Source organism: Cibotium barometz, chromosome 18 (assembly GCF_041138505.1).
Source record: "Cibotium barometz isolate CiBa-2024 chromosome 18, ASM4113850v1, whole genome shotgun sequence".
Classification (NCBI taxonomy): domain Eukaryota; kingdom Viridiplantae; phylum Streptophyta; class Polypodiopsida; order Cyatheales; family Cibotiaceae; genus Cibotium; species Cibotium barometz.
The window spans coordinates 25977849-26003837 of record NC_141063.1 but is presented as its reverse complement, the minus strand read 5'-3'; positions in this window follow the sequence as shown (position 1 = coordinate 26003837).

Here is a 25989-nt window from a genome sequence, read left to right as displayed (position 1 = left end):
TAAGAAAAGCTTGATTTGCATTATAAACACTTAATTTAGAAACTTCTCAAGCTTGAGAGGGATTGAGAAGTGAAAACATTGAGAATAGTAGAGAAAAACCATTAAATTACACTTTACCTCTTGTTTTTGCTTGCTTCTCTATCTTAGAAGAAGCCCCCAACCAATCAATTGGTTAGTGTGTTGAAAGGAAAGCTCCGAGGATGGTTCAAGAGAGAGAGAGAGGCTCCACTCTCTCCAATCATTGAGGATTTTTAAGGGATAATAAAAAATATCATTATTTTAATGTAATACTGGCATGGTATAATTCACAGATTTTTTTACAAAAGACTAAGGATCTATTTATAGGTGAGGGAGGCCTCTAACCAAGTCCAATTGGGTTCTAGAATTTTCCAGGTTCAGTTTGGCTTTTGATTTGGTTTGATCTAGGAGAGAGGAGAGATAAAAATCTCACAATTTTAATGAATTAAAAACTCCACCACATGTGTGAAATAGGCACCTCCTTGAAGTCTCCCCCCCTCCTTTCCAAGGTGTCAAAAATGTATCATTATTCCAAAATATCTCATTTTTTTAGTAATATCTCATATTTTTTAACTAATAAATCTTGTACTCAGTCAACTCTTCATCTTATGTGAGCATTTACTCATTTTTGGGTATTTTCTTTTATTCTTTGGATTCATCTCATCCCCACACTTGGATTAATCCAATTGGTCCATAGGAACCTTAATTGGACCATAATCCATAAATTTCTGAAAATCTTGACCCTTAGGCTAAGGTCCTTTATACACATTTTCAATTAATTCCAAATGCACATTGGAAAGTTCTTTTTGAAATTCTATTTTGGGGGAAACCGTTTTAGACACTAGGAGGATTTTCATATCCAAAAATATCTCGATTTTGGATTACCTCTCTCTAGATATTTTCTCTCTCTAGGTTAAAACAAGGTAAAATAAGATCTTATTTTTATTTTAGAGAGGGGAATAATTACATGAATAGGAGGGGTAGATGTGGATATGGGTAGATATGAATGGCCGATTGAGTTCAAGAATTCCAATTTACTTATATAGTGGAGGATAGTACAAGGGCTAAATTAGAAGATATTTCAACATATAGACAAAATCCTTTGGTATTAAGGAAAGAGACAGTGATGAAGAAGAAGGTACCCAGATGAAAGACCCTGTCCAATGCTTTTACTCTATTTTTTTATGGAGCCTTTAAAAGAGAAGCTCGGGGGTAGCCAGTGGAGGGGTTTTTTTGTTGAATCCAGAAGGTACAGTAATATATCAAGAAGGTATTAAGTTACAAGTGTAGACCAGCAAATAAAGCTGAGTATGCCACCTTATAATATGGAATCTAAGAGTGTCTTAAGAGAGGGATTAGCAAACTTATCATCAAGGGATACAGTTTACTGGTCATTAGACAACTTCAGAATGTCTAGAAGGCCAAGAATCCCAAGTTGAAGGAGTGGTGCTTTCAAATCAGAAGAATATTACAGAGATTTCAAGAAGTCCAGATTCAACATGTGAAGAGGAAACAAAACCAAGCTGTGGACACATTAGTAAGAGGGGGGTTAGACAAGGATTTGGATGCATATGCCATAATTGTAACCCACCCTAGTTATGTTGGAAGGGAGAGTTTACATGAAGTTGAAGATTTTCTGCACATAGGTTTGGTACCTTCAAGTTTATCCAGAAAATAGAAATATGGTTTCATAAGGAGAGCTCTGCAGTATAGTGTTATTAATGATCAACTTTACATGAAGGGAAAGGATTTGATTTTGAGAAGGGTCCCAACTAGAGAAGACATCTTTGCCATAATGGCTTCATATCATGAAGGGGTATGTGGAGGGAACTTTGCCTTGAAATTAACTCTGAGAAAGATTCTTACTACAGGTTATGTGTGGCCCAGTTTGAGTGAGGATGTCTACCATTGGTGTAGAAGCTGTGAGCCATATCAGAAACAAGGGAGGAGAGTGTTGCACCATAAGTTCAGGAAAACCATTATTTCATATGGAACTTTTGAGAAATGAGGTTTAGATGAAATTGGTCCTCTACCCACACTATTGCCAGGGTAGGACCTACATCTTAACTGGAGTGGATTACTTAACCAGGTGGGCTAAGAGTAGGTGTGTAAAAAGCATTCCTACTAATGAAGTGGCTAGGTTTGTCTTTGGAGGATATCTATGCAAGATTCCGTATTCCCTTAGACTTGTTGATAGATCAAGGACTTGGTTTCAGAGGCTAGATTGTAGAAGAGTTTATGCAAAAATTGCACACTACACACAGGATTACAACCCCTTATTATCCACAATGTAATGGGCTAGTTGAAAGGTTCACTAGGGAGTTGTGTATAATGTTAACCAATGTCTAGAAGAACATACCAAGAAATGGGAGCTACATGTATCTTCATCTATGTGGGCCTATAGGACAATTGTGAGAACAACTACATAATTTTCACCATACCACCTAGTTTTAGAAAGGAAGCCCTAATACCCATTGGAGTGGAAGCCCTAATACCCATTGAAGTGGAAATCCCTAGACTGCAATTTCTATTAAAATATCAAGAGAGAGACATATATGAATATAAAGAGAGGTTGATGGATCTCTTAGGAGCTGCATCTGGCTACTCATCTGGCTACTAGGGAAGAAGCTCTAGACCACTACATCCAATTGAGCAATAGGATAGATGACCTGTTCAATGAGATAGTGAAAGGCATGAGAGAGGGGGATCTAGTGCTAATTAGGTATAACAACAAATTGGATAACACTTTCCAGAAAAATTCCAAATCAAGTGGGAAGGACCTTTCAAAGTTGTACACATTTATGAGAATGGAACTTACCAACTTATAGATCTAGATGATCAACTTCATTCAAGGAGAGTAAATGGCTATAGATTAAAGCCATATTGGTGTAGAGTCATGATAGATTTAGAGACAGAAGATGAAGACCTGCTTGATGATGAAGCTGCTATAGAAGGGCATGAAGAAGGTTGTTGGGAGCTGGATGTATTGTTTGCTGAAGATTGTGTCAAAGAGTCCATAGCCAATGGTTGAGCATGAATGCTTTGACCATAGGGGGGTTTGGTAAAAGATGATAGGGTTTTTTATGTGGCCAAGGGGATATGTTCCATGAAGATGCTCATCCCAACCCCAAGAAAAGAAAAAATACATTGGGTATGATCAAAAACCTTAGGAAACAGAGGATCTTGCATGGGTACCTGCACATTGATTTTTCATTGTAGATCTGAGAGGTTTGCCAAATCTACAAACAGCTCTTCCACAACTTTTAGAGAGTAGACATGGATTCCCAATCAATCAAGACATCGAGAAATATATCGGGGAAGTACACAAACACTCTTTTTATTATTTTGCTTTAGGTTCTTTTGATATTAAATAAATAAATAGATAAGTGAGTCGATATAGGGCACGCTTAACGATGAGTAATTTTAAATTTCTTAATTATACATGATTGCCTTCGTCTATATGAATCATAGAATATACATGTTTGGTGGGGTAAAGAATTAGAAGATGGAATATTTGACTAGTTTATGACTGGATTGTAGGTATAACCTTAATTAGGGGCTATTTTGCGAAGAGTTTATCTTTGCGTGTGTTTAAAATCAGATGTTGCGACGGTAAACACGAAAGTTTAAGAGGACAAGAAACTCTACAAGAGTGTATGAGACTCTAGAAAGCCAAATCCCTTTTGTTTTTGAGTTATTCGAGTACAAAGTGGGGCACTTGGCTAGTTTTGACAGCTTCATGCTGAAAACACAACTTTGGCCATTTTGAATGCTCTCAAAGAGACCTTAGAACTCATTTTTTAGAGAACCTTTATTGAGATATTTTTTTTATAGAGAATTAGAATTCCTAAAACTTTATAGTTTTGACTTTTCTCTAATTCCAAATAGATTGGAAGATATTACTCTCTCGAAGAGACCAGTTGTTAGTCTTTGGCTTAGAAATTGCTAAGATATGATGCCATATTAGGGATAGATTGGTTAGTGCCTAGAAAGGCCAAGGTATTATGTCATGAGAAGCGGGTTTGCATGATTGGAGATAATGCTAAAGATTATTGCTTACAGTGTCAAAGGTGTGATGTAGAATTTAGAATGATGTTTGCTTTGAAGCAACAAGAAAAGGATTTCATGTAGTATACTATTTGCTTATTAAATAGTAAATTATCATTGTGAAGTAAATAAGTGTAGGTTGGAAAATCTATATCTATTGTGGAGGTTGCAAGTCCATCAATAGAAAGATTATGTAACCACATTTGTTTGTAAATTTTGAAAGTGTTTCAATTTCTAAGCTCCTTGATTGAAGAAAGAATAAAGGATTCCTCTATTGAGGAAGAAATTTGACTAAGTTTAAAGCTGCAAGCAAAGTGAAAATATAAGTTTACAAATTGTTTGATTACCTTGAAGTTCAAGACAATGCGACGATAATATTATTCATGAGATTTATTATTGTTTATTAAGTTGTGATTCCAAGAAGGCTTATCTATGACATGGATAGTGACTGATTTTTGCAAGATCAAGTTACTTTGTGTAATGTCTCAAGATTTATCTAGTTTCTTATTTGGGGTTAAATTTTATAGAATTGAGACTAGTAATCTCTTACTGGAGTTTAGTATACATGTGTTGGAATTAGGGTTGCAGGGAAGCACACAAAGCTTGGAGACGAAGAAGCAAGAATGCACACAACACAAAGTGTATTAGATTGTGTCAATGTACAAAGATAAGTTAGCCCTAGAAGGATGGGCGTATATACAAGCCGGGGGAAAAAACCTCCTAAAGAGGGAAAAAGTGCCCCGGCGGTCCTAAGTGTGTTCACACACATCACTGCCTATATATATATGGCAATAACATGACTAGCTTAACATATATAATTGTTTATCCAAGATAAGATCTGTTGGAGATATGAATGAAAGAGAGCACAATACGGAGAGAAAAGAATGCTATAGTATTGAGAGTCTAATAGATGTAGTGATTATCGAGTATGTTGATTTTATCCACGAGATAGGTAAGAAATGAAGAATCAAGTTAAGAGCTTTATATCAATTTAAGATCTTAGACAAGAAAGTCGTTCGATCCAAGGCTACTTGAAGAAATATTAGGACGAAGATATACTTTTCTTGAAAGTCAAAGGTATATGACTTCTCAAGTATAATATTTGAATAAGAAAAAAACTATTTCTCAAGGTCCAATGATTCAGGATAAGATATTTTTATCGTCGAGGATGACGATTTCTTATAACGAGGAGAGAATGTAACATACCTCCGAGATTAACTAATTTATGATTAAAAATAATCTTAATTTTTGGATGCTATAGATTTCAGTAATGAATTCCAGCAGGTCTTTAGCAGTTTTTCAGAGCAGGTAAAAATTCTAAGTAAGTGAAAATTCAAGATTGAGTTTTCAATTAGTTAGTGTGCTTAAAGGAAGCCTTTAAGTGTGTAGATGGACATGTAAATTGAAATTTGATAAAAATGTAAAACATGAACTATTTTTAGAGTAGACTTTCACATACAGATGCAATTCATGATTCCACCAACTTGAGGTTGTAGACTGCACATGTTCTGATAATTTTAAGTACCCATATGACTAGTTTCTGATAACTTTGTGCGAAGTTATACCTGTTGCAAGTTGCAGCCTTGACAACAGATTCGAGAGGCTTGCCAAATCTACAAACGGCTCTTCCACAACTTCCAGAGAGTAGACAAGGTTTTCCAATCAATCAAGACATCAAGAAATATATTGGGGAAGCACAAAAACACTCTTTTTATTATTTTTCTTTAAGTTCTTTTGATATTAAATAAATAAATGGATAAGTGTATATATGAGAGAATCTGAGAATAGGAGGGCGTGCTGAACGATGAGTAATTTTTATATTTCTTAATTATACATGATCGCCTTAGTCTATATACGAATCATAAAATATACGTGTTTGGTGGGGTAAAGAATTAGAAGATAGAATATTTGACTAGTTTATGACTAGATTGTAGGTATAACCTTAATTAGAAGATAGAATATTTGACTAGTTTATGACTAGATTGTAGGTATAACCTTAATTAGAGGCTATTTTGTGAAGAGTTTATCTTTCCATGTGTTTAGATTTAGATGTTGCGGTAAACACGAAAGTTTTAGAGGATAAGAAACTCTACAAGAGTGTATGAGACTCTAGAAAGCCAAATCCCTTTTGTTTTTGAGTTATTCGAGTACACAGTGGGGCACTTGGCTGCTTTTGACAGCTTTATGCTGAAAACACAACTTTTGTTTTTGAGTTATTCGAGTACACAGTGGGGCACTTGGCTGCTTTTGACAGCTTTATGCTGAAAACGCAACTTTGGCCATTTTGAATGCTCTCAAAGAGACCTTGGAACTCATTTTTAAGAGAACCATTACTGAGATATGTTTTATAGAGAATTAGAAGTTCTAAAACTTTATAGTTTTGATTTTTCTCTAATTCCAAATAGATTAGAAGATATTACTCTCCCAAAGAGACTAGTTGTTAGGCTTTGCCTTAGAAATTGATAAGATTGACTATCTTATCTATGTATACTGGATGGACTAATGCATAAGCATAGTTAAGACTTAGCTATAGCGAATAGAGATGATCTCGCTGGTTATCAAATGATCATTGATTATGTTAAAAATAAAGATTCACGTATGAATTGAAAGAATTAAAAGACTAAGAGAAGTTAAGGAATGTTTGAATTAAAAACTTGTTTTTATACTTGAGATTGATTTGAATAGGCCTGTCTTTAAAGCTTATGGACTAGAGATGAGTGTAAGATAATATGTATGACTTGTGATTACTTTGTTTTGGAATGAATGATTGATATGCATGTGTATGATGAGACTCGACATGAGATTTTGAGATTCGGGCTGGTCGTCCTTAGATAGGAACGCTAAACAGAGAATGAGATTTATGCCCTCTGGGAGCCATGTGGTAGAACCCAGAGAGGACGAGATTCAGAATGAGGCATACTCAAGATAGCCGCGATGTCCAATGTGGAGGTTGTGTGGACGGGCATCGGAGAAAGCCCTAGATTTGGCTAGATTTTGGTCATTATTGAAAGATCCCTGTCCCCACTGCACAACGAATTCAGGGGTGCTAGCAGTGGAAGTAGCACTTCTTGCGCGGGACACTTGGGGCCTCACCCACTTTCTTCTAAGGCTTGAAGTGGGATCCATGTCCCGTGCTCTTTTGCATCCATCTTTGGTAGTGTAGACACATGTACAAAATAGAGCGTGCCTTCAAGAACCTGAAAGACACTGTAGAATTTACTACATTGCACTTGTACACATCACCTTGATGTGACCCCTCATTAACCTCCCAACCCTCTCCTAGTAATCCTTGAATGAGGTCAGATCGTACCTCCTTACAAATATACATTGTTTTTGTTTGGTGCATTGGTATGGAATTGAACATGTGCATAAAAACATGTAAAGGACAAAACCAATTTAGCCCTATTGACCTAGATGCCTTTGAAAACTTGAGTGATGTCTTGATATCACTTACCATCTTAAACTTTAAGCATAAGATGGTCCAAGCATCAGGTCTGGGCCATTCGGGATTGTTAAGAGGGGGGTTGGGGATCTCTTCTAGCTTGCCAAATAAACTTGGTTTTTTATCTACAAAATATGAGTGAGAAAAGAAAAAGATATTGTTTTGTACAAGATCACTTGGGCTTTGAGATACAAACATTGCCTCTCCAATGGATGTATGCATAGCATAGAAATATCTAGTGAGGCTTTGGAGTGGTTGTTCCTCAACATAATTAGAGGGGAAAATATCTGCAGAGAGACATAAGAAAATGGAGAATCATAAAAAAATTTGAAAGAAAAAATCCAATATTAGCATGTTGTTAAAGCTGTGTTTATGTTACACTGACAATTTGAAGGAAACCTTGGTCATTGGCCTTGAATGTACAGGTCTCCAAGGGTATACACATGTTGCACTATGGCAACCAGTCCTTCCTTCTTAGTATGCTTGAAGCCTTGTAGCCGGCCCTTCCAATGATGTAGCATATTCCCCAGTTGATGCACTCGCGGTGTGGTCCCTTAGAGCTTGACTGCATGTAGACCCAAGCCCCAACCCTAAATCTTGTTGGAGCCCAAACTCCATTCTCATCTCTTGTGTTATGCGCAGCACAAGCTCTTCCACCTTCTCCCTAGGTCTTCTCACATTACTGGAAGAGGCCATGGTGGTAAGAAAAGAGAAGAAGGGAAAAGAAAAGCTTGTTTTACAACAGAGAAGTGGAGAGGAGAGAAAGTTCAGGGTTTTCAGTGCAGCAATGGAAAGCTTAAAAGAGGGTTAGAGTTTGAGAATAGGCTTCCTGAACCTAGAGTAGACTAAAGAGGGTTAGAGTTTGAGAATAGGCTTCCTGAACCTAGAGTAGACTAAAGAGGGATAGAGTTTCTATAGCAATAGAGAGGGAGGCAGCTTAAGAGAGAGAGAGAGAGGGATATTGAGAGGGAGGGAGCTTGAGAAGGAGGGAGAGCTTGAGAGGGATGGAGTTTCTGCAGCAATGGAGAGCTTAGAAAAGGAAGAAAGAGGGAGAGGGAGCTAGAGACTGAGGGAGCTTGACAAGGAGGGAGAGCTATGGAGTTTCTGTACAATCGAGAGCTTAGAAGAGGAAGAAAGAGGTTCAAAATGAGCTTTCCAAACCTAGAGTATGTTGGGGAGAAGTTTGAGAGGGAAAACACACTTTTGGGAAAAAATTTAAAAATTTTTAATTTTTAGGGTTTTTAATATGCACGATTCTAGGTGGGGGGACCTCTAAGTTTGGGCCCAAGAGGTAGGGGGACAAGAGTAGTAATTAGGCCCCATTATCAAACCAAAGCCTAGGCTCCCTAGGGTCAAAGAAGTCAAAAATATGCACCTAGCCCTCTTCCTATTGGTCCATTCCTAAAATCAAAAGTTAATCCAAGAGGCCCTCTTTGGGTCCAAAAAATTCCTAATGACATGACATGGATGACATGATAAATGCCTTACACGATGGAACAGAAGATCGAGGTTTGGAACATGAAGGGGTAGAAGAAAACACATGGCGTGTGGAATACGCTTCCCAAGAAGAGAAACATCTACTTTTGGGCCCAAAATAGAGCAAATAGAAAGGTGAAGCTACCAAAATCACCTTGGGTCATGACAAAGGATGAGCAACGGCGTGTAAAGAAGTGTATTAGTGAGTTTCGTACCCCTACAGGATGCATGCATTGCTTGAAGGGAGCATTTACAAAGGACGATGAGCTTAGTGGCTGAAAGAGTCATGATTGGCACAAATTCTTACAATTTATGCTTCCTATAGCCATCAAAGGATTGCCTCAACGATGACATTAGAGCAACAATTTATAATGTTGGTGTAGTGGTACGTTGGATATATCAAAAGGAAAGAGATTAGTAGAGACACATTGGAAGCAACACGATTAAACTCCATCGAGGCTGTTACAATGGCTGAGAAATACTTTCCAACAAGTATTTTAACCATTCAATTGCACTTGCTAGTTCATGTGGTTGATGAAGTTGCTGTGGCTGGGGTTGTCGATAGCCGTGTCCATAGCCGATGGATGTTTTTCTTGGAGAGATTTATGAAGACACTTAAAGGATTTGTTCGTCAAAGAGCTCAATCTAAAGGTAGTATGGCGGCGGGATGGCTTGTTCAAGAATCACTTGTATATATAACTGAATTTCTCACTACATCTGATCTCGATATGCTAAGATTATGGACACAATCAGAGGAGAAGAGCCACAAGGGAAAGGCCTTGTGAGAACAATGGATGTAGCATTGCGTGAGAAGATCAATAAATTTTGCATCTTAAACTCACATGCTATGGAGAAATGGATCAAGAGATATAACTTGGTGAAGGCTGAAAGGGACCAAGCTCGTTGGAGTTTTAGAAGGAGTCAAACAACTCGCACACTACCGTACCCAACAGAACTTGCACTTCTTCTAGACTTTCCTTCTAATAAATGGCTCGAGCAAACCATACTACAAGCTAAACGCCATGGTGAATCAATAAGTGATGAGGAGGAGGAGCTTGCATATGGTTATGATTTCCATGTATGTGAATTAGAGATATCTACACATTGTCTTTTATGTTGTACTTTCATGAATTTATACAATAAAAGTACTTATTTATTGTGCTTGCAGTATTATAAGTTTGGGGCGATTTGGTCATGCGGACTTCACTTTTGAGTAGAAGGAATAGATAAAAAGAGAGCAACATTTGATTGTGGTGTGAAGGCTAATTTCATGCAAGAAAGTCGTTCAAGTGCAAGTGATGGCAATACTGAAGTAGGCATGCTAGATTATTGTGGAACAATCCAAGATATTATCAAGGTTGGATTCAGAAAGTTTGATATGTTCATTTTTTATGTGAAATGGTTCAAGTTGGTAACTCAAGGGATGCAAGTAACTATACGCAAAGACAAGTGTGGATTTCTTCAAGGAGAAGACCGCACAAAGATATGGACTGACCAAAGGGACACATTTGTGCTACTAGAGCACTGTGAGCAAGTCATCTTTGTGGAAGACCCGACAGATCATAAATGGTTGTTTGTGATTCAAATAAATCCACGTGGAAAACAAATATTTGAAGAGGTAAAAATAGCAGTTGATTGTTTGCCAAATGCTGCAGGTGAGGCTCACACGGGATTAGGATCGGATGAAGGTGTACTCATTGAGCAAATACATCTTGGATGAGAAACAGACACTAGAGATAATCGAGAAGAAGAAGAGATTCAAGCTGAGTATGATCATGATGCATCGACAGCTCTCATGCTAGAGCTAGAAGAGGATGACAACATGGATGAATTACCTTCTACTACTACAAGACAACCGGTTGCACCAATTGATAACAATGATGGGGTATTTCCAGAAATAGATTTATTTGGAGCCATGGATCTCGCTGAGGACGAGCAAGTTGATGAGGATGAACTTTAATTTCATTGTAAAATAGAGCACTTTCTTAATTGCACCTTAGTGTGATGAGGAGGAGGAGCTAGCATTTTTTCTCCTTCAAAGAGCATGATGAAAGTTATACCCACCTCTCTCCCTCAGCTCCCCCCCCCTCTCTCTCTCTCTCTTTATCTATCTCTTTCTCTCTAATCATCTCTCTCTCTCTCTCTCTCTCTCTCTCTCTCTCTCTCTCTCGCTCTCTCTCATAGACACATATGCTTGCAAAGAGGTAGAAAGAGAAGGCTCAAACACACCCCAAGATGGGAACTAGAAAATATTATATATAAATTCAATTTTTTGAAAAAAGAAAAATTAAGACTATTATTTCGATGCTTATTCCGATGACTTTTTCCATGCATATTTCGACTGTTATTTCGACGCCTTTTTCCATGCATATTTTGATGCCTATTTCGACGCACATATCGACGACGCGACTAGGCGTGGAAACTAAGCGTCGAAAAACAATGATTCTCTTGTAGTGAAACCCATCCCCTGGTGTCAGACTATAGAATAAAATCCAAAGCCATGTGGGGGAGTGCAGGTGAGCAACAGCTCAAGCAAGGATAAACACTATCAGGGCCCCTCACCAATGGAGTATGCTAGAGCAGAAATATCAAAGGGAGTGCCAGGACTGGACTTGTCATAGGAATACCATCAGGCTGCCATCAAGGTTCCCCCCTTTGGTAAACGGACTCATCACGAGTTGTTATTTCTTGTTCTGCATAACAACTTTTGAAACAGCTTCTTGAAATCGGGTAGTACCTGTATGGATGGAAAGAGAAAGGGGATTATCTCCATGGGGGTGACATGAGAATGTTCGAAACACGGATGTCATCTGGGTAGTTCCATGTCTCTTGTTGCTACCCCCTGTGTTGTATGAATATCTCTTTTTGTGTTAACTACTATCGTGAGACGCACGAATGAATGGGATCTCCCTTGTGCATAATCTTAGTTAACAACCCTACGTATGGGAAAACCTAAGCTCAATGCTCTGCATTGGCTTATCGCATTGAGCATAGTAGAGATAGTCGTTGCTCTTCAGCCGACTAGGTGGTCCGAAACTATTAAGTGTCAATTTTGTTGGGTCTGGTGGGTGCATTGTAGATTCTCGTTCAAACTTACACTTTGCTTGGTTTGCATTTCTCTATCGTGCAATACTAAGCTTGATTGTGTTCCTTGCTCTCTCTTAACCTCCTCTAGCTATATGTTGTCTGGAAGGATGGTTGAATTCGAGCACCTATCATCCACCTTGTACGAAGAAGTAGACATGCATGTAGTATGGATGCAGAAGATGGGCCTAAAGGGATTTGCAAAGCTGCCCTCGGAAGAATTGTAGCACAATTTCAAGGCAAGTGAATAGTTGGAGCAGCTTCAATGTTCCAATGTCATCACCTTGCCCTCAGGGGAGAAGAAGAATCTCACGGCCATGTATATATTAGAAGTATTCCGCTTACTGGGGCAGAGGGGGAGATCGAAATCAAGCTAGTGGAAAATGAAGATCTCATTGCGGAGTTCGGCCCGTTGGAAGGCAAGGGAAAGGAATACAAGATAACAGGGAATGCTGAGGAGGATAGATAAAAGAAGATGAGGTTTGTAGTGGAGATGATCAACCTTACATACAAATCCTACTGCATGTATAGAAAGACATTTGGGATGGTGAAAGCTGCAGAGGCTAGCACATAGGTGGCATTTGCGGAAGTTCTGCTCCATAACCTCAAAGAGCAAATTGGTAAGGTCACGAGGCCAAATACCAAAACCAAGATCGGACCATATCTCAAGGCCCTATTCAAAGAAAGAGCTCAAGCGGGAGAAAAAAGAGAAAAGGTGGAAGACACAAAGGACCACACTCCTAGGAAACCTGAAATCACCAAGCCATCCAAAAATGGACCTTTACGGGCGCACCCGTCCACCTTTGAGTTTTAGACACCATTGCTTCATGGCTTGTTTGTACATGAGTTTGGTGTGTCCATCCTTAACATTTGATGTTGATTACTCATGCTTTAGCATATAATTAGGTGTTGATTACCTTGTTAATCCTGAAATGGGGTTAACAATTTTGTAGATGTACTTAGCCATACTTATATATTTTGTACTTGCATCATGACGATACATTTTTTACACATTTATCTCTACTTATATCTTTTATATTTGCATCACGATGATGCATTTTCAAAGCGCGTGCGCACGCACAGGCACGCACACACACACATATGATTATCTCAATATTTAAGTCTTTTTTTAAATGAGATCATTGCATGTTCAAATACATTTGAGATAACAATCCAAATTTAATCTTGGTAAATATTAATAGCTAACCTTAGTGTCCATCATCATTCTTTTTTAAATCATGATACGAGAATCACCAAGTGTGAGCACCAAGGATGTACACCAAGTGTGAGAGCACCAAAGATATGCATCAAATGAATTAAGCAGAAAAGAATGAGAAAGCAAAGAGAGAGAGAGAGAGAGAGAGAGAGAGAGAGAGAGAGAGAGAGAGAGCAAAGAATAAGTGCATATGTGGGAATAGAGCCATTTATGACTGTTAAAACGTAACGTCATTCAAACTTATGATGATTTAACTATGACATTTACGTCATTATTCTAGTAAAATTCATAAAATGCCTCTCTATAGCCTCAACGTTGCTTGTACATAGCCCACTAGATTTAATTATGAATTAATTAAGAGAATTTAAGAAAGAAAATATTTATTACCACCCATTGTGGTTGTAGACTTTTCTCTTCGGCCTTCCCGTGTGCTACCTAGGTAAAAGTCTTCACATTGTTGCATTTATCCTAGCCTCTTGTGTTAGACAAGACCAAAATACTTGATTTAATGTGAGGGGAGTTGGGGTGGTAGTTGGATTGGAACATGGGAGAATGAGAGGGGTGGGTAATTGGGTGGTTAGGTTAAAAGTTCTAGTGCTAGAGAAAAACTTTCTTCCAAGCTGGAGTACAATCAATTCCCCCTATTTAAAATCTCATTATTAACCGATTTTTATAGCTAAAAACCCATAAATTTTATCCATTTTTGTAAAGTAGAGAGTAAATTCAATTAGTTTTTTTAAATTTAATCGATGCAAAATACACAAAAGGACGGTTTTTTTGTAGCACTGGTTGGAACTTGGGAGGAGGAGGAGAGGGGTGGGTGGTTGGAGATTGAGAATGATAGGGGTGGGTTTTCTCTCTCTCTTTCTCTCTCTCTCTCTCTCTCTCTCTCTGTGTGGCACGTGTGTGTGATGCGCTAGGTCACCCTTCAGAATGACGGGTTTGGTAAAAATAGTACCTACTTTTTATAAATCCTCTATGGCCACTCAAAATAAGTAACCCCAAAATGAAAAAAGATGCACAGTTGTAGTTGTGGATGATGGAGTGGCAGCACTGAACAATGGTAATGTAACGTACCCATCTTCACTAATAAAGAAATGTCCATGTAATTATGAGTTTTTATGGTATAAATATCAATAATTTTATTATTTGAGTCATTTCCACTTAAAATCTTCAAATTCTGAGCCCAAATTTGGAATCTGCGCGCGATTTTACCCTAATATAGGATTTTACAGCATCCAAAACGGACACCGGATCAAGCTTATACGCTAATTTCAATCATTTTAGTTAGAAAACGGCGACCTTTAAACCTTAATAAATGCACGACCGCACGTCCGTTTGACGAACGGTCTGAACCCCTGCGACCAGGAGAACCTCCCGGACAAAAAAAATTTTCGCCCCCCGGGGCGGTCCGGCACGCAAATCGAGGCGGGCGCCCCAAATTTGGGTACGCTGCCCCAAAAATTTGGTCCGTACACACTTACTAGGGCGCCCATACAATGGCCGCCCAAGAACCAAAGGACGGCCGCCCACTGTTTGGTCCACGCGTACCCTTGGACAGACACCCAGACCGGATAAGGTACATGCGTACCGCTCCTTTCCCAGACAACCAACACCGTACCTTTCCCGTAGACCCATGCAGGCCACTGATCCATAGCCTTTGAAGGTACACCGTCCTTTCGTCCCTGCTTTGCGCAGCGCCCGCACCCTCACCCCTCAGCTATATAAACCCCCGGGGTGCTCCTCAGTCGGCACGCACTTCTGTGTAGCGTATGCCCTGTTGTGCCGCCGTCCGTACCGCCGTAGCGTACTTGCTGCAAGTACAGCCGCCTTGCAGCCACCCCTCTCACACCCCCTCATTTGGCTCTTTTCAGATAAGCCAATTTTCCTCCATCCTCCTCTTGCCTTGGACCAGTGTCCTTAACTCTTCTCCTCCCCCCCCCCGTGTGAATAGACTTACAGAGAGGCTTGCAGCCACCCCTCCCAGCCCTCTCCACGTTTTTGCCTTTGGGCTTAAGGACATCCTCACAATCCCCCCCCCCATTTGCGTAGACTTTAGTAAGGGATTTTTGGCTCAAGCGAGGGTTCGTGCGCCATATTGTTTTGCTCGTACGGTGAGCAAACGAGCTCGGAATTCAGATCCGACTGAAGCGTTTCGATCGCAGCAGCGAGCTCTACAAGGCGACACCTAAGATGGCCTCATCCAGGAGACGGCAAAATATTGCTTCAAGAGGCGCACGTAACAACGAGATGGAGGGAGATGCGCCCATTGCGGCTCCAGTCCGCCCTTTTCAAGCCGCTCAAGGAAATGGTGGCCAGGTTAGCTTGGTTAATTTTCAAAAAAAGAGATTTTTCCTTAAATTAGTATTAATGAATGGTGTCTTTTCCTCTTAAAATGACGACATAAAAATTATATGAAATTATGAATTATGTGATGTTGTTTTCGATAAATTGCGTTGAAATTGCTATCTTCATGAATTGTGAATGCTATACTTAGAAAATTGCATCGAAGTTGTTATCTTTGGAATTCAAGTTTTTTTTTGGCTTCAACGCTAACTCCGTTCCGTGCTTGTGTAGCCGGGCGGCATCGTTAGCAAAGCCCGGTAATGGTCCAAGGTATCCCTCATTCCTTTGGAGGAATAAGGATCGTCGATTGAGGCGAGAGATTATGATGCTGCCTAGTTCTGAGGGCCCAGGCTAGTGCGGTGAATTAGCCCACCCTAGTGCGCAGACATCCCTTTGAGGGGCGGGAGGATCGAGCGATGGAGCCTGAGAGGGCGACAGGCCGGCTTGAGTCCTCGCCAGCGGCCGACGATGAGGTGTATGGTCCCGTAGGGTTTTGCCCAGCATGTAGAGGCTGGAAGGCCGAATTCTAGATCATCGGCAGAATAAGAATAAGAGAGCCGGATTGGCTTGTATGGAAATGGATTCATGTATAAACTTTTTATATAATTGCATCTTGTCTTTGGTATAATTGTATTGTGTAAGAAGGCTGTTATAACGAACCTTGTGAAGAAGGGCCCTAATTAAGGAATATGCTTATTTATGTCAAACAGTGTGGTAGTATTAATTAGAAAACAAATTGATGCGTGAGTAGGGTGGAAAGTGGGAGGATGGAATGCCCTGACGGCACCATCCTACGGATGGGTGGACCCGATTAGTCGGGTAGCTTTCCAACAAATTAAGTGGAAGCCCTACGTTAGATAGTTAGGTTCTTGGGCAACTCTATTCAAGAAGACTAGGCCAGCGGCTGTGCCTTGCATAAGATGAGGAAAAAAGCGTTGTCCCTAGAAATCAAGTCTAAGTAGTTGCCCAATTTTTGATCAATTGCCCTATGGGTGATTTGATGTTTAGGAAATCACGCTCCCCCTACGGGATAGAGCTAGGTCATACCTATGAATCGTATCCTTGAATCTCTACAGGGTCAAGGTGTCGATGAATAGGAAATTTTTCCCAAGATAAGACTTAGCGGACTATCTTAAGTGTTTCTCCCATTTTTAAAGGGAGGAACCTTACAATTCGTATCAGAGCCTGTTTGGCTCCTAGGAATTGCTGTTTAAGGACTGTTTTGTAATAAATGTTTTACCTAACATAATTAGTAAAGACATCCTACTAAAACAAATAAATTAAATTGATGTTTGAATGATTGTAGGAAGAGGAAGATGCCTACTCCAAATTTCTAGTTTTCCAATGCATCTTCGAGACTGCTAGTCACTCCTCGAATTTTGAGTTCCGCGACACCATGGTGCAGATATTAGAGAAGATATCCCTCCCTCATTTCTCTCGTATTCAGAGAGGATGGGGTAGAGATTTCTGGAGTCGTGGGCCGAGATACTTCATCATCCGAGCAGATCAGATTGGGAACCTCACCACCGACCTTAAGCGGATTCGTTGGATTGAGAAGCTGAAGATGGTCCGCTTATTTTGGTTCGTCTGTACCCCCATGGACGACACCTCGGTGACTATAGATGGGGTTTGCATACCTCAGGATCGTTGGGTGTATGACAAAGTGATGCAGGTCTTACCTGCTGATAGAGTAGCAGTGTTGGGACCCACCCCAATCCAGAGTTTACCACCCTTACCATCAGTTTTTAGAGTCTTAGAAACTACAGCGGAACCCCCATATTTCACATATGTGGACTGCTCTACCCTTATGTCACAGTGAAGCCTAGGAATTTCCCTTGATGTCAAATAAGACTAATTATATTAGTCTCAGATCTTTGTAATAAAACTTATCCTTGTAAATATTTGGAAATAAAATAATTTCAATGGTTTTTCTCTCCAAAAAAATTAAGCGTTGTGCAAATATGAATCTTGTAATCTTAAAAATTGTTTTTACGATGATGGCCAGGATGACCACCCTCCACTTCCCAATGCGCTTTATACCGATACCCAGGAGAAGAAGCTCCTGCTCAAGCAAATGCAACCTCCCTCCTTTAAAGGAGAAGGTTCAAAGGTTGAGAAGGATGCTGAAGTCTGGATTGAGGCGATGGACGATTATTTCTCTGCTGCCGGTACTGGAGTAGCAAATCAGTCTATGCTCGCACGGTTTCGCCTCACTGGAGATGCTAAACTCTGGTGGAAACAGTGGTGCCGTGACAAGGAAGTCACCGAGCATTCTCAAACATGGGAAGACATCAAGCAGGCAGTGAAGGAAAGATATCTTCCTCCATCCCATGAATCCATAAAGATGAATGAGTTTTTTAGTCTTAGACAGTGCACCTTAACTCTTGAGGATTATTATTCCAAATTTATTACCCTTCGGAAGTATGCCCCAGCTATGACTACTTCCCAGCAAGTGGCTCGTTTCTGCCAAGGGCTAAATGAACCCCTAGATTCCCACCTTGAAGCAATGAGGCCAAGCACATTACAGAATGCTCTCATACGAGCTAAGCCCCTTGTGAAAGAAATGAAGGCTAACAAACCGAAGAATCAAAAGAGATCTTACCCTGAGGCAAACCTTAGAGATCAACCCTACAAGAAACCTCAACAGAATTTCCCCTACTACAACAGAGGGCGACAAGGCAACTCTTTTGCCCCCCGCTCGTATGCTGCTTCTTCCAGAGAAGGCCCTCTGTGTTTTGAGTGCAATGAGCCGGGACACTTTAGAGCCAACTGTCCCAAGATGGCAACATCATTCCCCCAAGGTAATAGAGGAAATCAAGGCCGTGGAACCCCTACCCACCAAGGTGCAAGAGGAAGTGGTCGTGGCAGAGGCCGCGGAGGAACAGTTGCTAGAACTGCCTGTGTTATAAGTGAAGAACCAACCTTGGAAGAGGCTGAAGAAGAGCGCGCCACCGTCCATGCGGCAGTAGAACACCAAGGTCCGAATAAACAATTTGGTGTAATCCAAGCCCCCGCCACTCATCACGGTAAGCCATTTCAGCTTTTGATTGATTGTGGCAGTACCCATTCATTCCTTTCTCCTAGGTGCTTGCAAAAATTAAACTTGAGTCAAAAATCAGCTAGAAAAATGATTGTAGAGTTAGCCAGTGGGAAAGAAGTAGTATCTCGCCACTCTATAGGAAACCTTGATTTTGAGCTGGGTAATGAGCAAACTCATGGTCACTTTAGAGTCTTGCCACTAGGAATTTATGATGGAATCCTTGGGATGGATTGGTTAATTGCAAACAAAGCTAGCATTCATTGTAACCAGGGGAGTATCACTTTTGAAAATGAGCATGGCCAAGTAATATCTGTTCAGGGGATCACAGGAAAACCTAAATCTAGGGTAGTCAAGGCAAAACATCTTCTCAAGGGGACACGTAAGGGTCAGCAAGTTTTCTTAGTCAAACTCAACAAAGTCATTGAACCTAGTATGGAGACAGAACCCTCTTGGCTCCAAGAATTCTCTGACATCTTCCCTGACGAGCTTACAGGGTTACCGCCTCCTCGAGAAGTCGACCATGAAATCGAGGTGATCCCTGGAGCTCAACCCGTCTCAAAAACTCCCTATAAAATGTCCCTTCCTGAAGCCATTGAACTTAAGGAGCAACTTTCCCAACTCATTGAACAAGGATTTGTACGCCCCAGTAGCTCTCCTTGGGGAGCACCTGTTCTTTTCCAAAAAAAGAAGGACGGGACTCTCCGCCTCTGCATAGATTATCGAGGGCTAAATCAAGTCACTGTCAAGAATAAGTATCCTATCCCTCGCATCGATGAACTTCTTGACAGGCTTCATGGGGCCAAAGTCTTCTCAAAAATAGATTTGAGGTCTGGTTACTATCAGATCAAAGTCAAGGAAGCAGATATACCCAAAACAGCCTTTAATACCCGTTATGGCCACTATGAGTTTACTGTAATGTCATTCGGGTTAACCAATGCTCCTGCAACCTTCAACCGCCTAATGCAAGATATATTCCGCCCGTACTTGGATGAGTTTGTGCTTGTTTTCTTTGATGACATCCTAATCTACTCCAAATCAATGGAAGAGCATGAGGAGCATGTGCGTAGAGTTTTGCAATTGCTGCGCAGACACAAACTCTATGCCAAGAAGAGCAAATGTACCTTCTTTACTCATCAAATTGAGTATCTTGGATTCATCGTCTCCAAAGATGGCATCTCAGTAGACCCCGCCAAGGTCAAGGATATTCTAGATTGGCCACCCCCTAAATCAGTTCGTGAAGTTCGTGGATTCTTGGGAATCACGGGTTGGTATAGGATTTTTATCAAAGATTATGCCTTGGTAGCTGCACCCTTGACAGATCTTCTTAAGAAGGATTGCAAAATAGTGTGGCTGCCAATCCATCAAAACAGCTTTGATCAGCTGAAAGTCATTATTACTTCTGCCCCAGTCTTAAAGCTTCCTGATTTCTCCAAGGAATTTGAAGTGGTTACCGATGCTAGTAGCCTAGCACTTGGTGGTGTCTTAGGCCAAGAAGGAAGACCAGTCGCTTATACTTCCCGCAAGCTGAAGCAATATGAAGTAAACTATGCCACCCATGATTTGGAACTCTTAGCAGTTGTTCATTGCCTCAAATTATGGAGACATTATCTCTTGGGAGGCAAATTCCAGCTTGTAACTGACCACAAAAGTCTAAAGTGGATCTTCACCCAGCCTAACCTCAACATGCGGCAAAGGAGATGGATTGAAATTCTACAAGAATATGATTTCGACATCAAATTCCACCCTGGGAAAGATAATGTGGTAACTGATGCACTTAGCCGCAAATCTTTCTTGAATGCAATTTCAATGCCAAATAATCCCATACTGGTCAAGGTGGAAGAAGTCTCATCTCATGACCCAGATTATCAAAGGATGATAAAGTTAGTAGAAGAAGGGGGACATTCAGAGAAAGAGAAGAATCTAATCAAGGGATACTCCACTCATGAAGGAAGCCTCTACTTCAATCTCACAGGCTATGTATCCCTAAGGATCCTGCTTTAAAGAAACTAATCCTCCATGAAGCTCATGATAGCCCTGCTGCAGGACACCTGTTGAGAGTCTTGATATCCCAAGCTCATCTACATCTTCATCGGCAGTACATCATGAGCTTGAGAGGGGCTGTTGAGATTCAAGCTCGATGTCAGTGTGAGCCAGCTATGCTATGTGCTGGCAGATTAGGTAGGAACATGTGTGAGACATAAATGACCGCGTGTCCAGCTGGTCATAGTGTGTGGACATTAGCTAGGGTTAGTAGAGTGTGGACACAACTCATTGTGTGTTGTGTGGATTATGCATTAGTGCATTATGCTTTGTGTGAGAGAGGACATGGCTTCCCTCTATGGTTAGGGTTTGCAATATACTTTAGGGTTTGCTCCTGTGTGTATGTCTCCTCCTCCTCTACCGTTCTTTCAACATGGTATCAGAGCCTTGTGCTGTTTATTAGGGTTTATGAGTGAGTGAGTGAAGAGGGAAGAAGAAGAAGCTGTGAAAAGAAGCTGTGAAGCTGCCATTGGAGCTGTGAAGCTTGGAGCACACCGAATCTTATCAGATCTGAGAGCTTGGCCTACCGGGTAAGGTCCTCTAAACATCCTTGAGCGGATTGCAGGTGATACAGGCAAAAGCAAAGCATTTTAGAGCAAATCAAAGCAAGGCAAAATTTTGGTTTTTGAAGCTTTCCATTAAAGCTTGGGAACATTGATGTATGGTGGAAATATGTGTGATTCTGGCAAAGCAAACATGTATCTGACAATGAGAGATGTAATGGCAACTCTTATGCAAGCCCTATTGTGATTTTGGAGCATTTTGGAAGCATTTAAATGTATGGAAATCTCTGGTTTTTGAGCTCACACAAAACAGAGAAAAGCAAGTCAAAAATTGATGCATTTGGAGCCTATTCTTGGTGAAAATCAAAGCTTTGGTGGATTGCACATGTGATTAAGTGTGTTGGGCAACTAAATATATCATCAATTGACATTATAAACACTCCCAAACACCTCAATTGCAGGCGGCGCAGCCAGACAGTAGGAAACAGGGCAGTTTTTCTGGTTTTTGACTCCGAGGAGATCGATTTCTCATTAGTTGATTGATATCTTCCACAACCTTCTTAGCAATTGGATGCTTTACATCTTGGAGAAGAGGGCTATGTGATTTGTTTGACCAATGATGCTTAATTGAGCTGGGAATGAGCTGATTAAAACAGGCTGTCCACTGGTTGCAGAGAAACAGAGCATTTTAATCGAACAATTAATCTTTGGTGTTTTACAATTGGACAAATTCCTCTTACATGGAGTTGATAGACACTATTGCTAAGCCAATGAATGCCTGGTTGCTCAATTTGGTGAAATATTGAAGGAATTAGAGCCAAATCATTACTGGTTTTTCTGGTTTTTCTGGTTTTTCCAAAAAACAGAGAAAGGGGTTTTCAAAAATTGATAATTACACATGTCAAATGGAGTTGATACTCAACATTGAGGTTCATTAGGTGTCAATGCAAGTTGCCTAGACTTGATTGCACCATTACTTTGCGATTTGGAGCCTTGGAAGGCGTGTCAATACAGGGTATTCCGCACTGCGTGAGTCAGTTCATCTCGGATGATTACAGGTTGATTTCCTACATCAAATTTGGAGTTTGTTGGCTATCTTGGAGTATCTGCAACATTCATTGGAGTGTGGTTGAGCTGAGGAAGGCTCATTTACAGATTTGAAGTGTGCGGAAGGTGTACGCATTGAGCAACATGTCGGATAATCCAGTTCAGATTGTTGGTGAAAAGCTGGATAGGAAGAACTTCCAGGCATGGAAGTACAGGATAAAGAGTTTCTTGAAAGGAAAAGGTTTTTGGAATCTCATTACAGGTGCTGAGCCAGAGCCTGAGCTACCTCGGCAACCTACACAGCAGCAGCTTATTGCTCATAAGCAGTGGTCAGAGAGAGCATTCAAAGTGCTGCATTATTTGTCTATATGTATATCTGATGCTATGCTCATACACATTCAGGATGCTGAGAATCCCAAAGATGCATGGGATACTTTGGTCAAAATGTTTGATACAGATACGAGTGCTCGCAAGTCTCAATTGCGACAGCAGATACACAATGTGAAAAGGAATAAAAGGAGCATACATGATTATGTGCAAGAAATCAAGAAGTTTGCAGATGCATTGGCCACAATAAATGCCCCCATGCCTGATGATGATTTGGTGGATATTACCTTGCGCGGTCTTGGCAAGGAATACAAATCATTTGATACATCTATCTCAGTGAGGAGTACAGGTTTACCCGACTTCGATGAGTTGGTTTCCCTCTTGTTGGTTGAGGAAATCAAGCTCAGTGATTCATTTCTGGATGCATCTACTAGCCATGATGATGGCAGAAATCAAGCATTTTACTCGCAGAGAGGTTTTAGAGGCAGGGGGAGATTTGCATCACGTGGACGTGGTGGTAATGGTCGTGGATGGCAGGATAGACCTCCACAACAGAATTTTCAGCCTTCTTATGGTGCTCGAGGTGGTCGTGGTTATGCACCTCAGCGAGGCAGAGGTACCCCCCGTGGTCGAGGACGTTGGCAAGGCCAACAAAATTCAATGCAAGATGTGGAATGCCATTATTGTGGCAAATATGGTCATATGGCGAGAGATTGCTTTCGCAAACAGAATGATTTGAGAGGGGGAAGAGCACAACGTGGTGGTCATTATGGTGGAAACTATGCACAACATGGTGGCAACTATGCATCAAGTAGCAATGATGGAACTGCAAATCATTTGTTTGCCATGAAGCATGTTGTGGGTTCTATGACAACAAATGCTGAGAATGATGATACATGGTACATGGACTCAGGAGCATCAAATCATATGACATGCCATGGAGAATGGTTTGAGCACATGAAGCCAATGGATGTCAAAGGCTATGTGGAAACAGGTGATGATACCCAGCATGTCATTACACATGTTGGAAGTGTACCATTGGTCATGCATAATGGTCAGACAAAGTCTATGTCAGATGTGCTGTATGTGCCTTCGATCACTAAAAGCTTGGCCTCAGTTGGTCAAATGGTAGAACAGGGATTACAGGTTAGATTCAATGAGCATGGATGCTTCGTTGAAGACTTTAAACATGGATGTAGAGTGATTGCTAAAGGCAAGAAAGAAGGAAGACTGTTTAAGCTGGATGCTGGAATTCCTGAGCTAAAATCAGCCATGTTCTCAAAGAGCAGGAATGTGGTACAGGATATTGATATGTGGCACAAGAGGATTGGCCATGTAAATATACAGATATTAAAGAACATGCAAACAAGAGGCATTGTCAATGGATTGCCTAGGTTCAAATATGATGGACATATGCATGTTTGTGAAGCCTGTCAGTTTGGGAAGCAGGCAAGATTGAGATTTCCTAGAGAAGGAAATATGAGTAACAGGCCACTTGAGATAGTACACAGTGATGTATGGGGTCCTGCACAAAACCCCTCTATCAAAGGCAGTCTATACTATGTTACATTCATTGATGACTTTAGCAGGATGACATGGATATATTTTCTGAAAGAGAAGAGTGAAGTATTGGAAAAATTCATGGATTTCAAAGCTTTTGCAGAAAAGCAGTATGGCTGTTGGATTAAATGTCTGAGGACAGATGGAGGTGGTGAATACACCTCAAAAGCTTTTGAACATTTCTTGAGGAAGCATGGGATAAGGAGACAATTGACATGCAGGTATACACCTCAGCAGAATGGTGTGGCTGAGAGAAAGAATAGAGTTATATGTGAAGTGGCAAGGGCAATGCTTAATGAAAAGAGCATGCCAGATTACTATTGGGCAGAAGCATGTGCTACTGCAGTATACATATTGAACAAAACACCTACAGCAGCCATTCATGGAAGCACGCCAGAGATGCGGCTCACAGGATTACAGGCCAGACATTGGGCATCTTAAAGTGTTTGGATGTATAGCTTATGTGCATGTGCCTGATGAAAGAAGAAGGAAGTTGGATCCTAAGGCAGAGAAATGTGTATTTGTGGGATATGCACAGGATCGAAAAGCCTACAAGTGTTATAATCCACAAACTAGACAAGTGGTCATCTCACGTGATGTGGTGTTTGATGAGCTTGCTAGTTGGTATAAGGCAAAAGATGAAGGTGTTATTGAGTCACTGGAAGCAGATGTGCCTGTGAACTTGCCACCACAAGCAAGTTCTAGCTCTACTACTATGTCTGGGCCAGCAGCAGAAGCTGAGAGTAGCAGTGTACGTCCATGGTCAGGACGTTTGAGGCATGAGAGTGTAAGCACTGGCAGTAGTGCTATGGATAAAGGCAAAAAGAAAGTCGAAGGAATTGGAATCACAGGATATGAGTCATCCAGTTCTGAAAGTTTGGATGAGGAGCTTGGCATACCTGTTTTACGCACACCTGGTGCTAGACAGGACAGATATGTGCCACCACATGCTAGAGTCACAGGTGTACAGAGTGACCCGCATGCATTGCGGAGATCCCAAAGGGTCAGATATCCTGTTGACAGGTTGACATACAGAGATTTTGCTATGCACTATGCATACATGACGTCTATGGTGAAGCATGTGGAACCTACATGCTATACAGAGGCTGTTGGAGAGCATGTATGGGAAAAAGCAATGGATGTGGAGATGGACGCATTGGTCCATAATGATACATGGGACTTGGTTGCACTACCAAAGGATAAGAATGTTATTGGATGTAAATGGGTCTACAAAGTGAAGTGCAAATCTGATGGTTCTATTGAAAGACATAAAGCAAGATTGGTAGCAAAGGGTTATGCACAGACCCAAGGATTGGATTATGATGAGACGTTTAGCCCAGTGGCTAAGATGGGCACAGTGAGAGCAGTTATTGCTATGGCTGCAGCTAATGGCTGGGAAATGCATCAGATGGATGTTAAGAATGCATTTCTGAATGGAGATCTACAAGAGGAAGTATACATGGCACAGCCAGAAGGGTATGTACACCCTAGATATCCCACTCACGTATGCAGGTTGAAAAAGGCATTGTATGGTCTAAAGCAAGCACCTCGTGCTTGGAGTGATAAGATGAGCAGATATCTTATCTCACTTGGTTTTCAGACTTCTACAGCAGACTCTTCACTGTATGTGAAGAAGACACAGCATGGGATTGTGTTACTAGTCATCTATGTGGATGACTTGATTATTACAGGTGATCATGGTGCAGATGTGATGCATGTCAAGAAAGCTTTGAGTGGGCAATTTGACATGAAAGATCTTGGTGAGTTGAGATATTTCCTTGGCATTGAAGTGGTGAAAGATCATGCAGGTACTTGGTTAGTACAGCGTCAATATGCCTTGGAT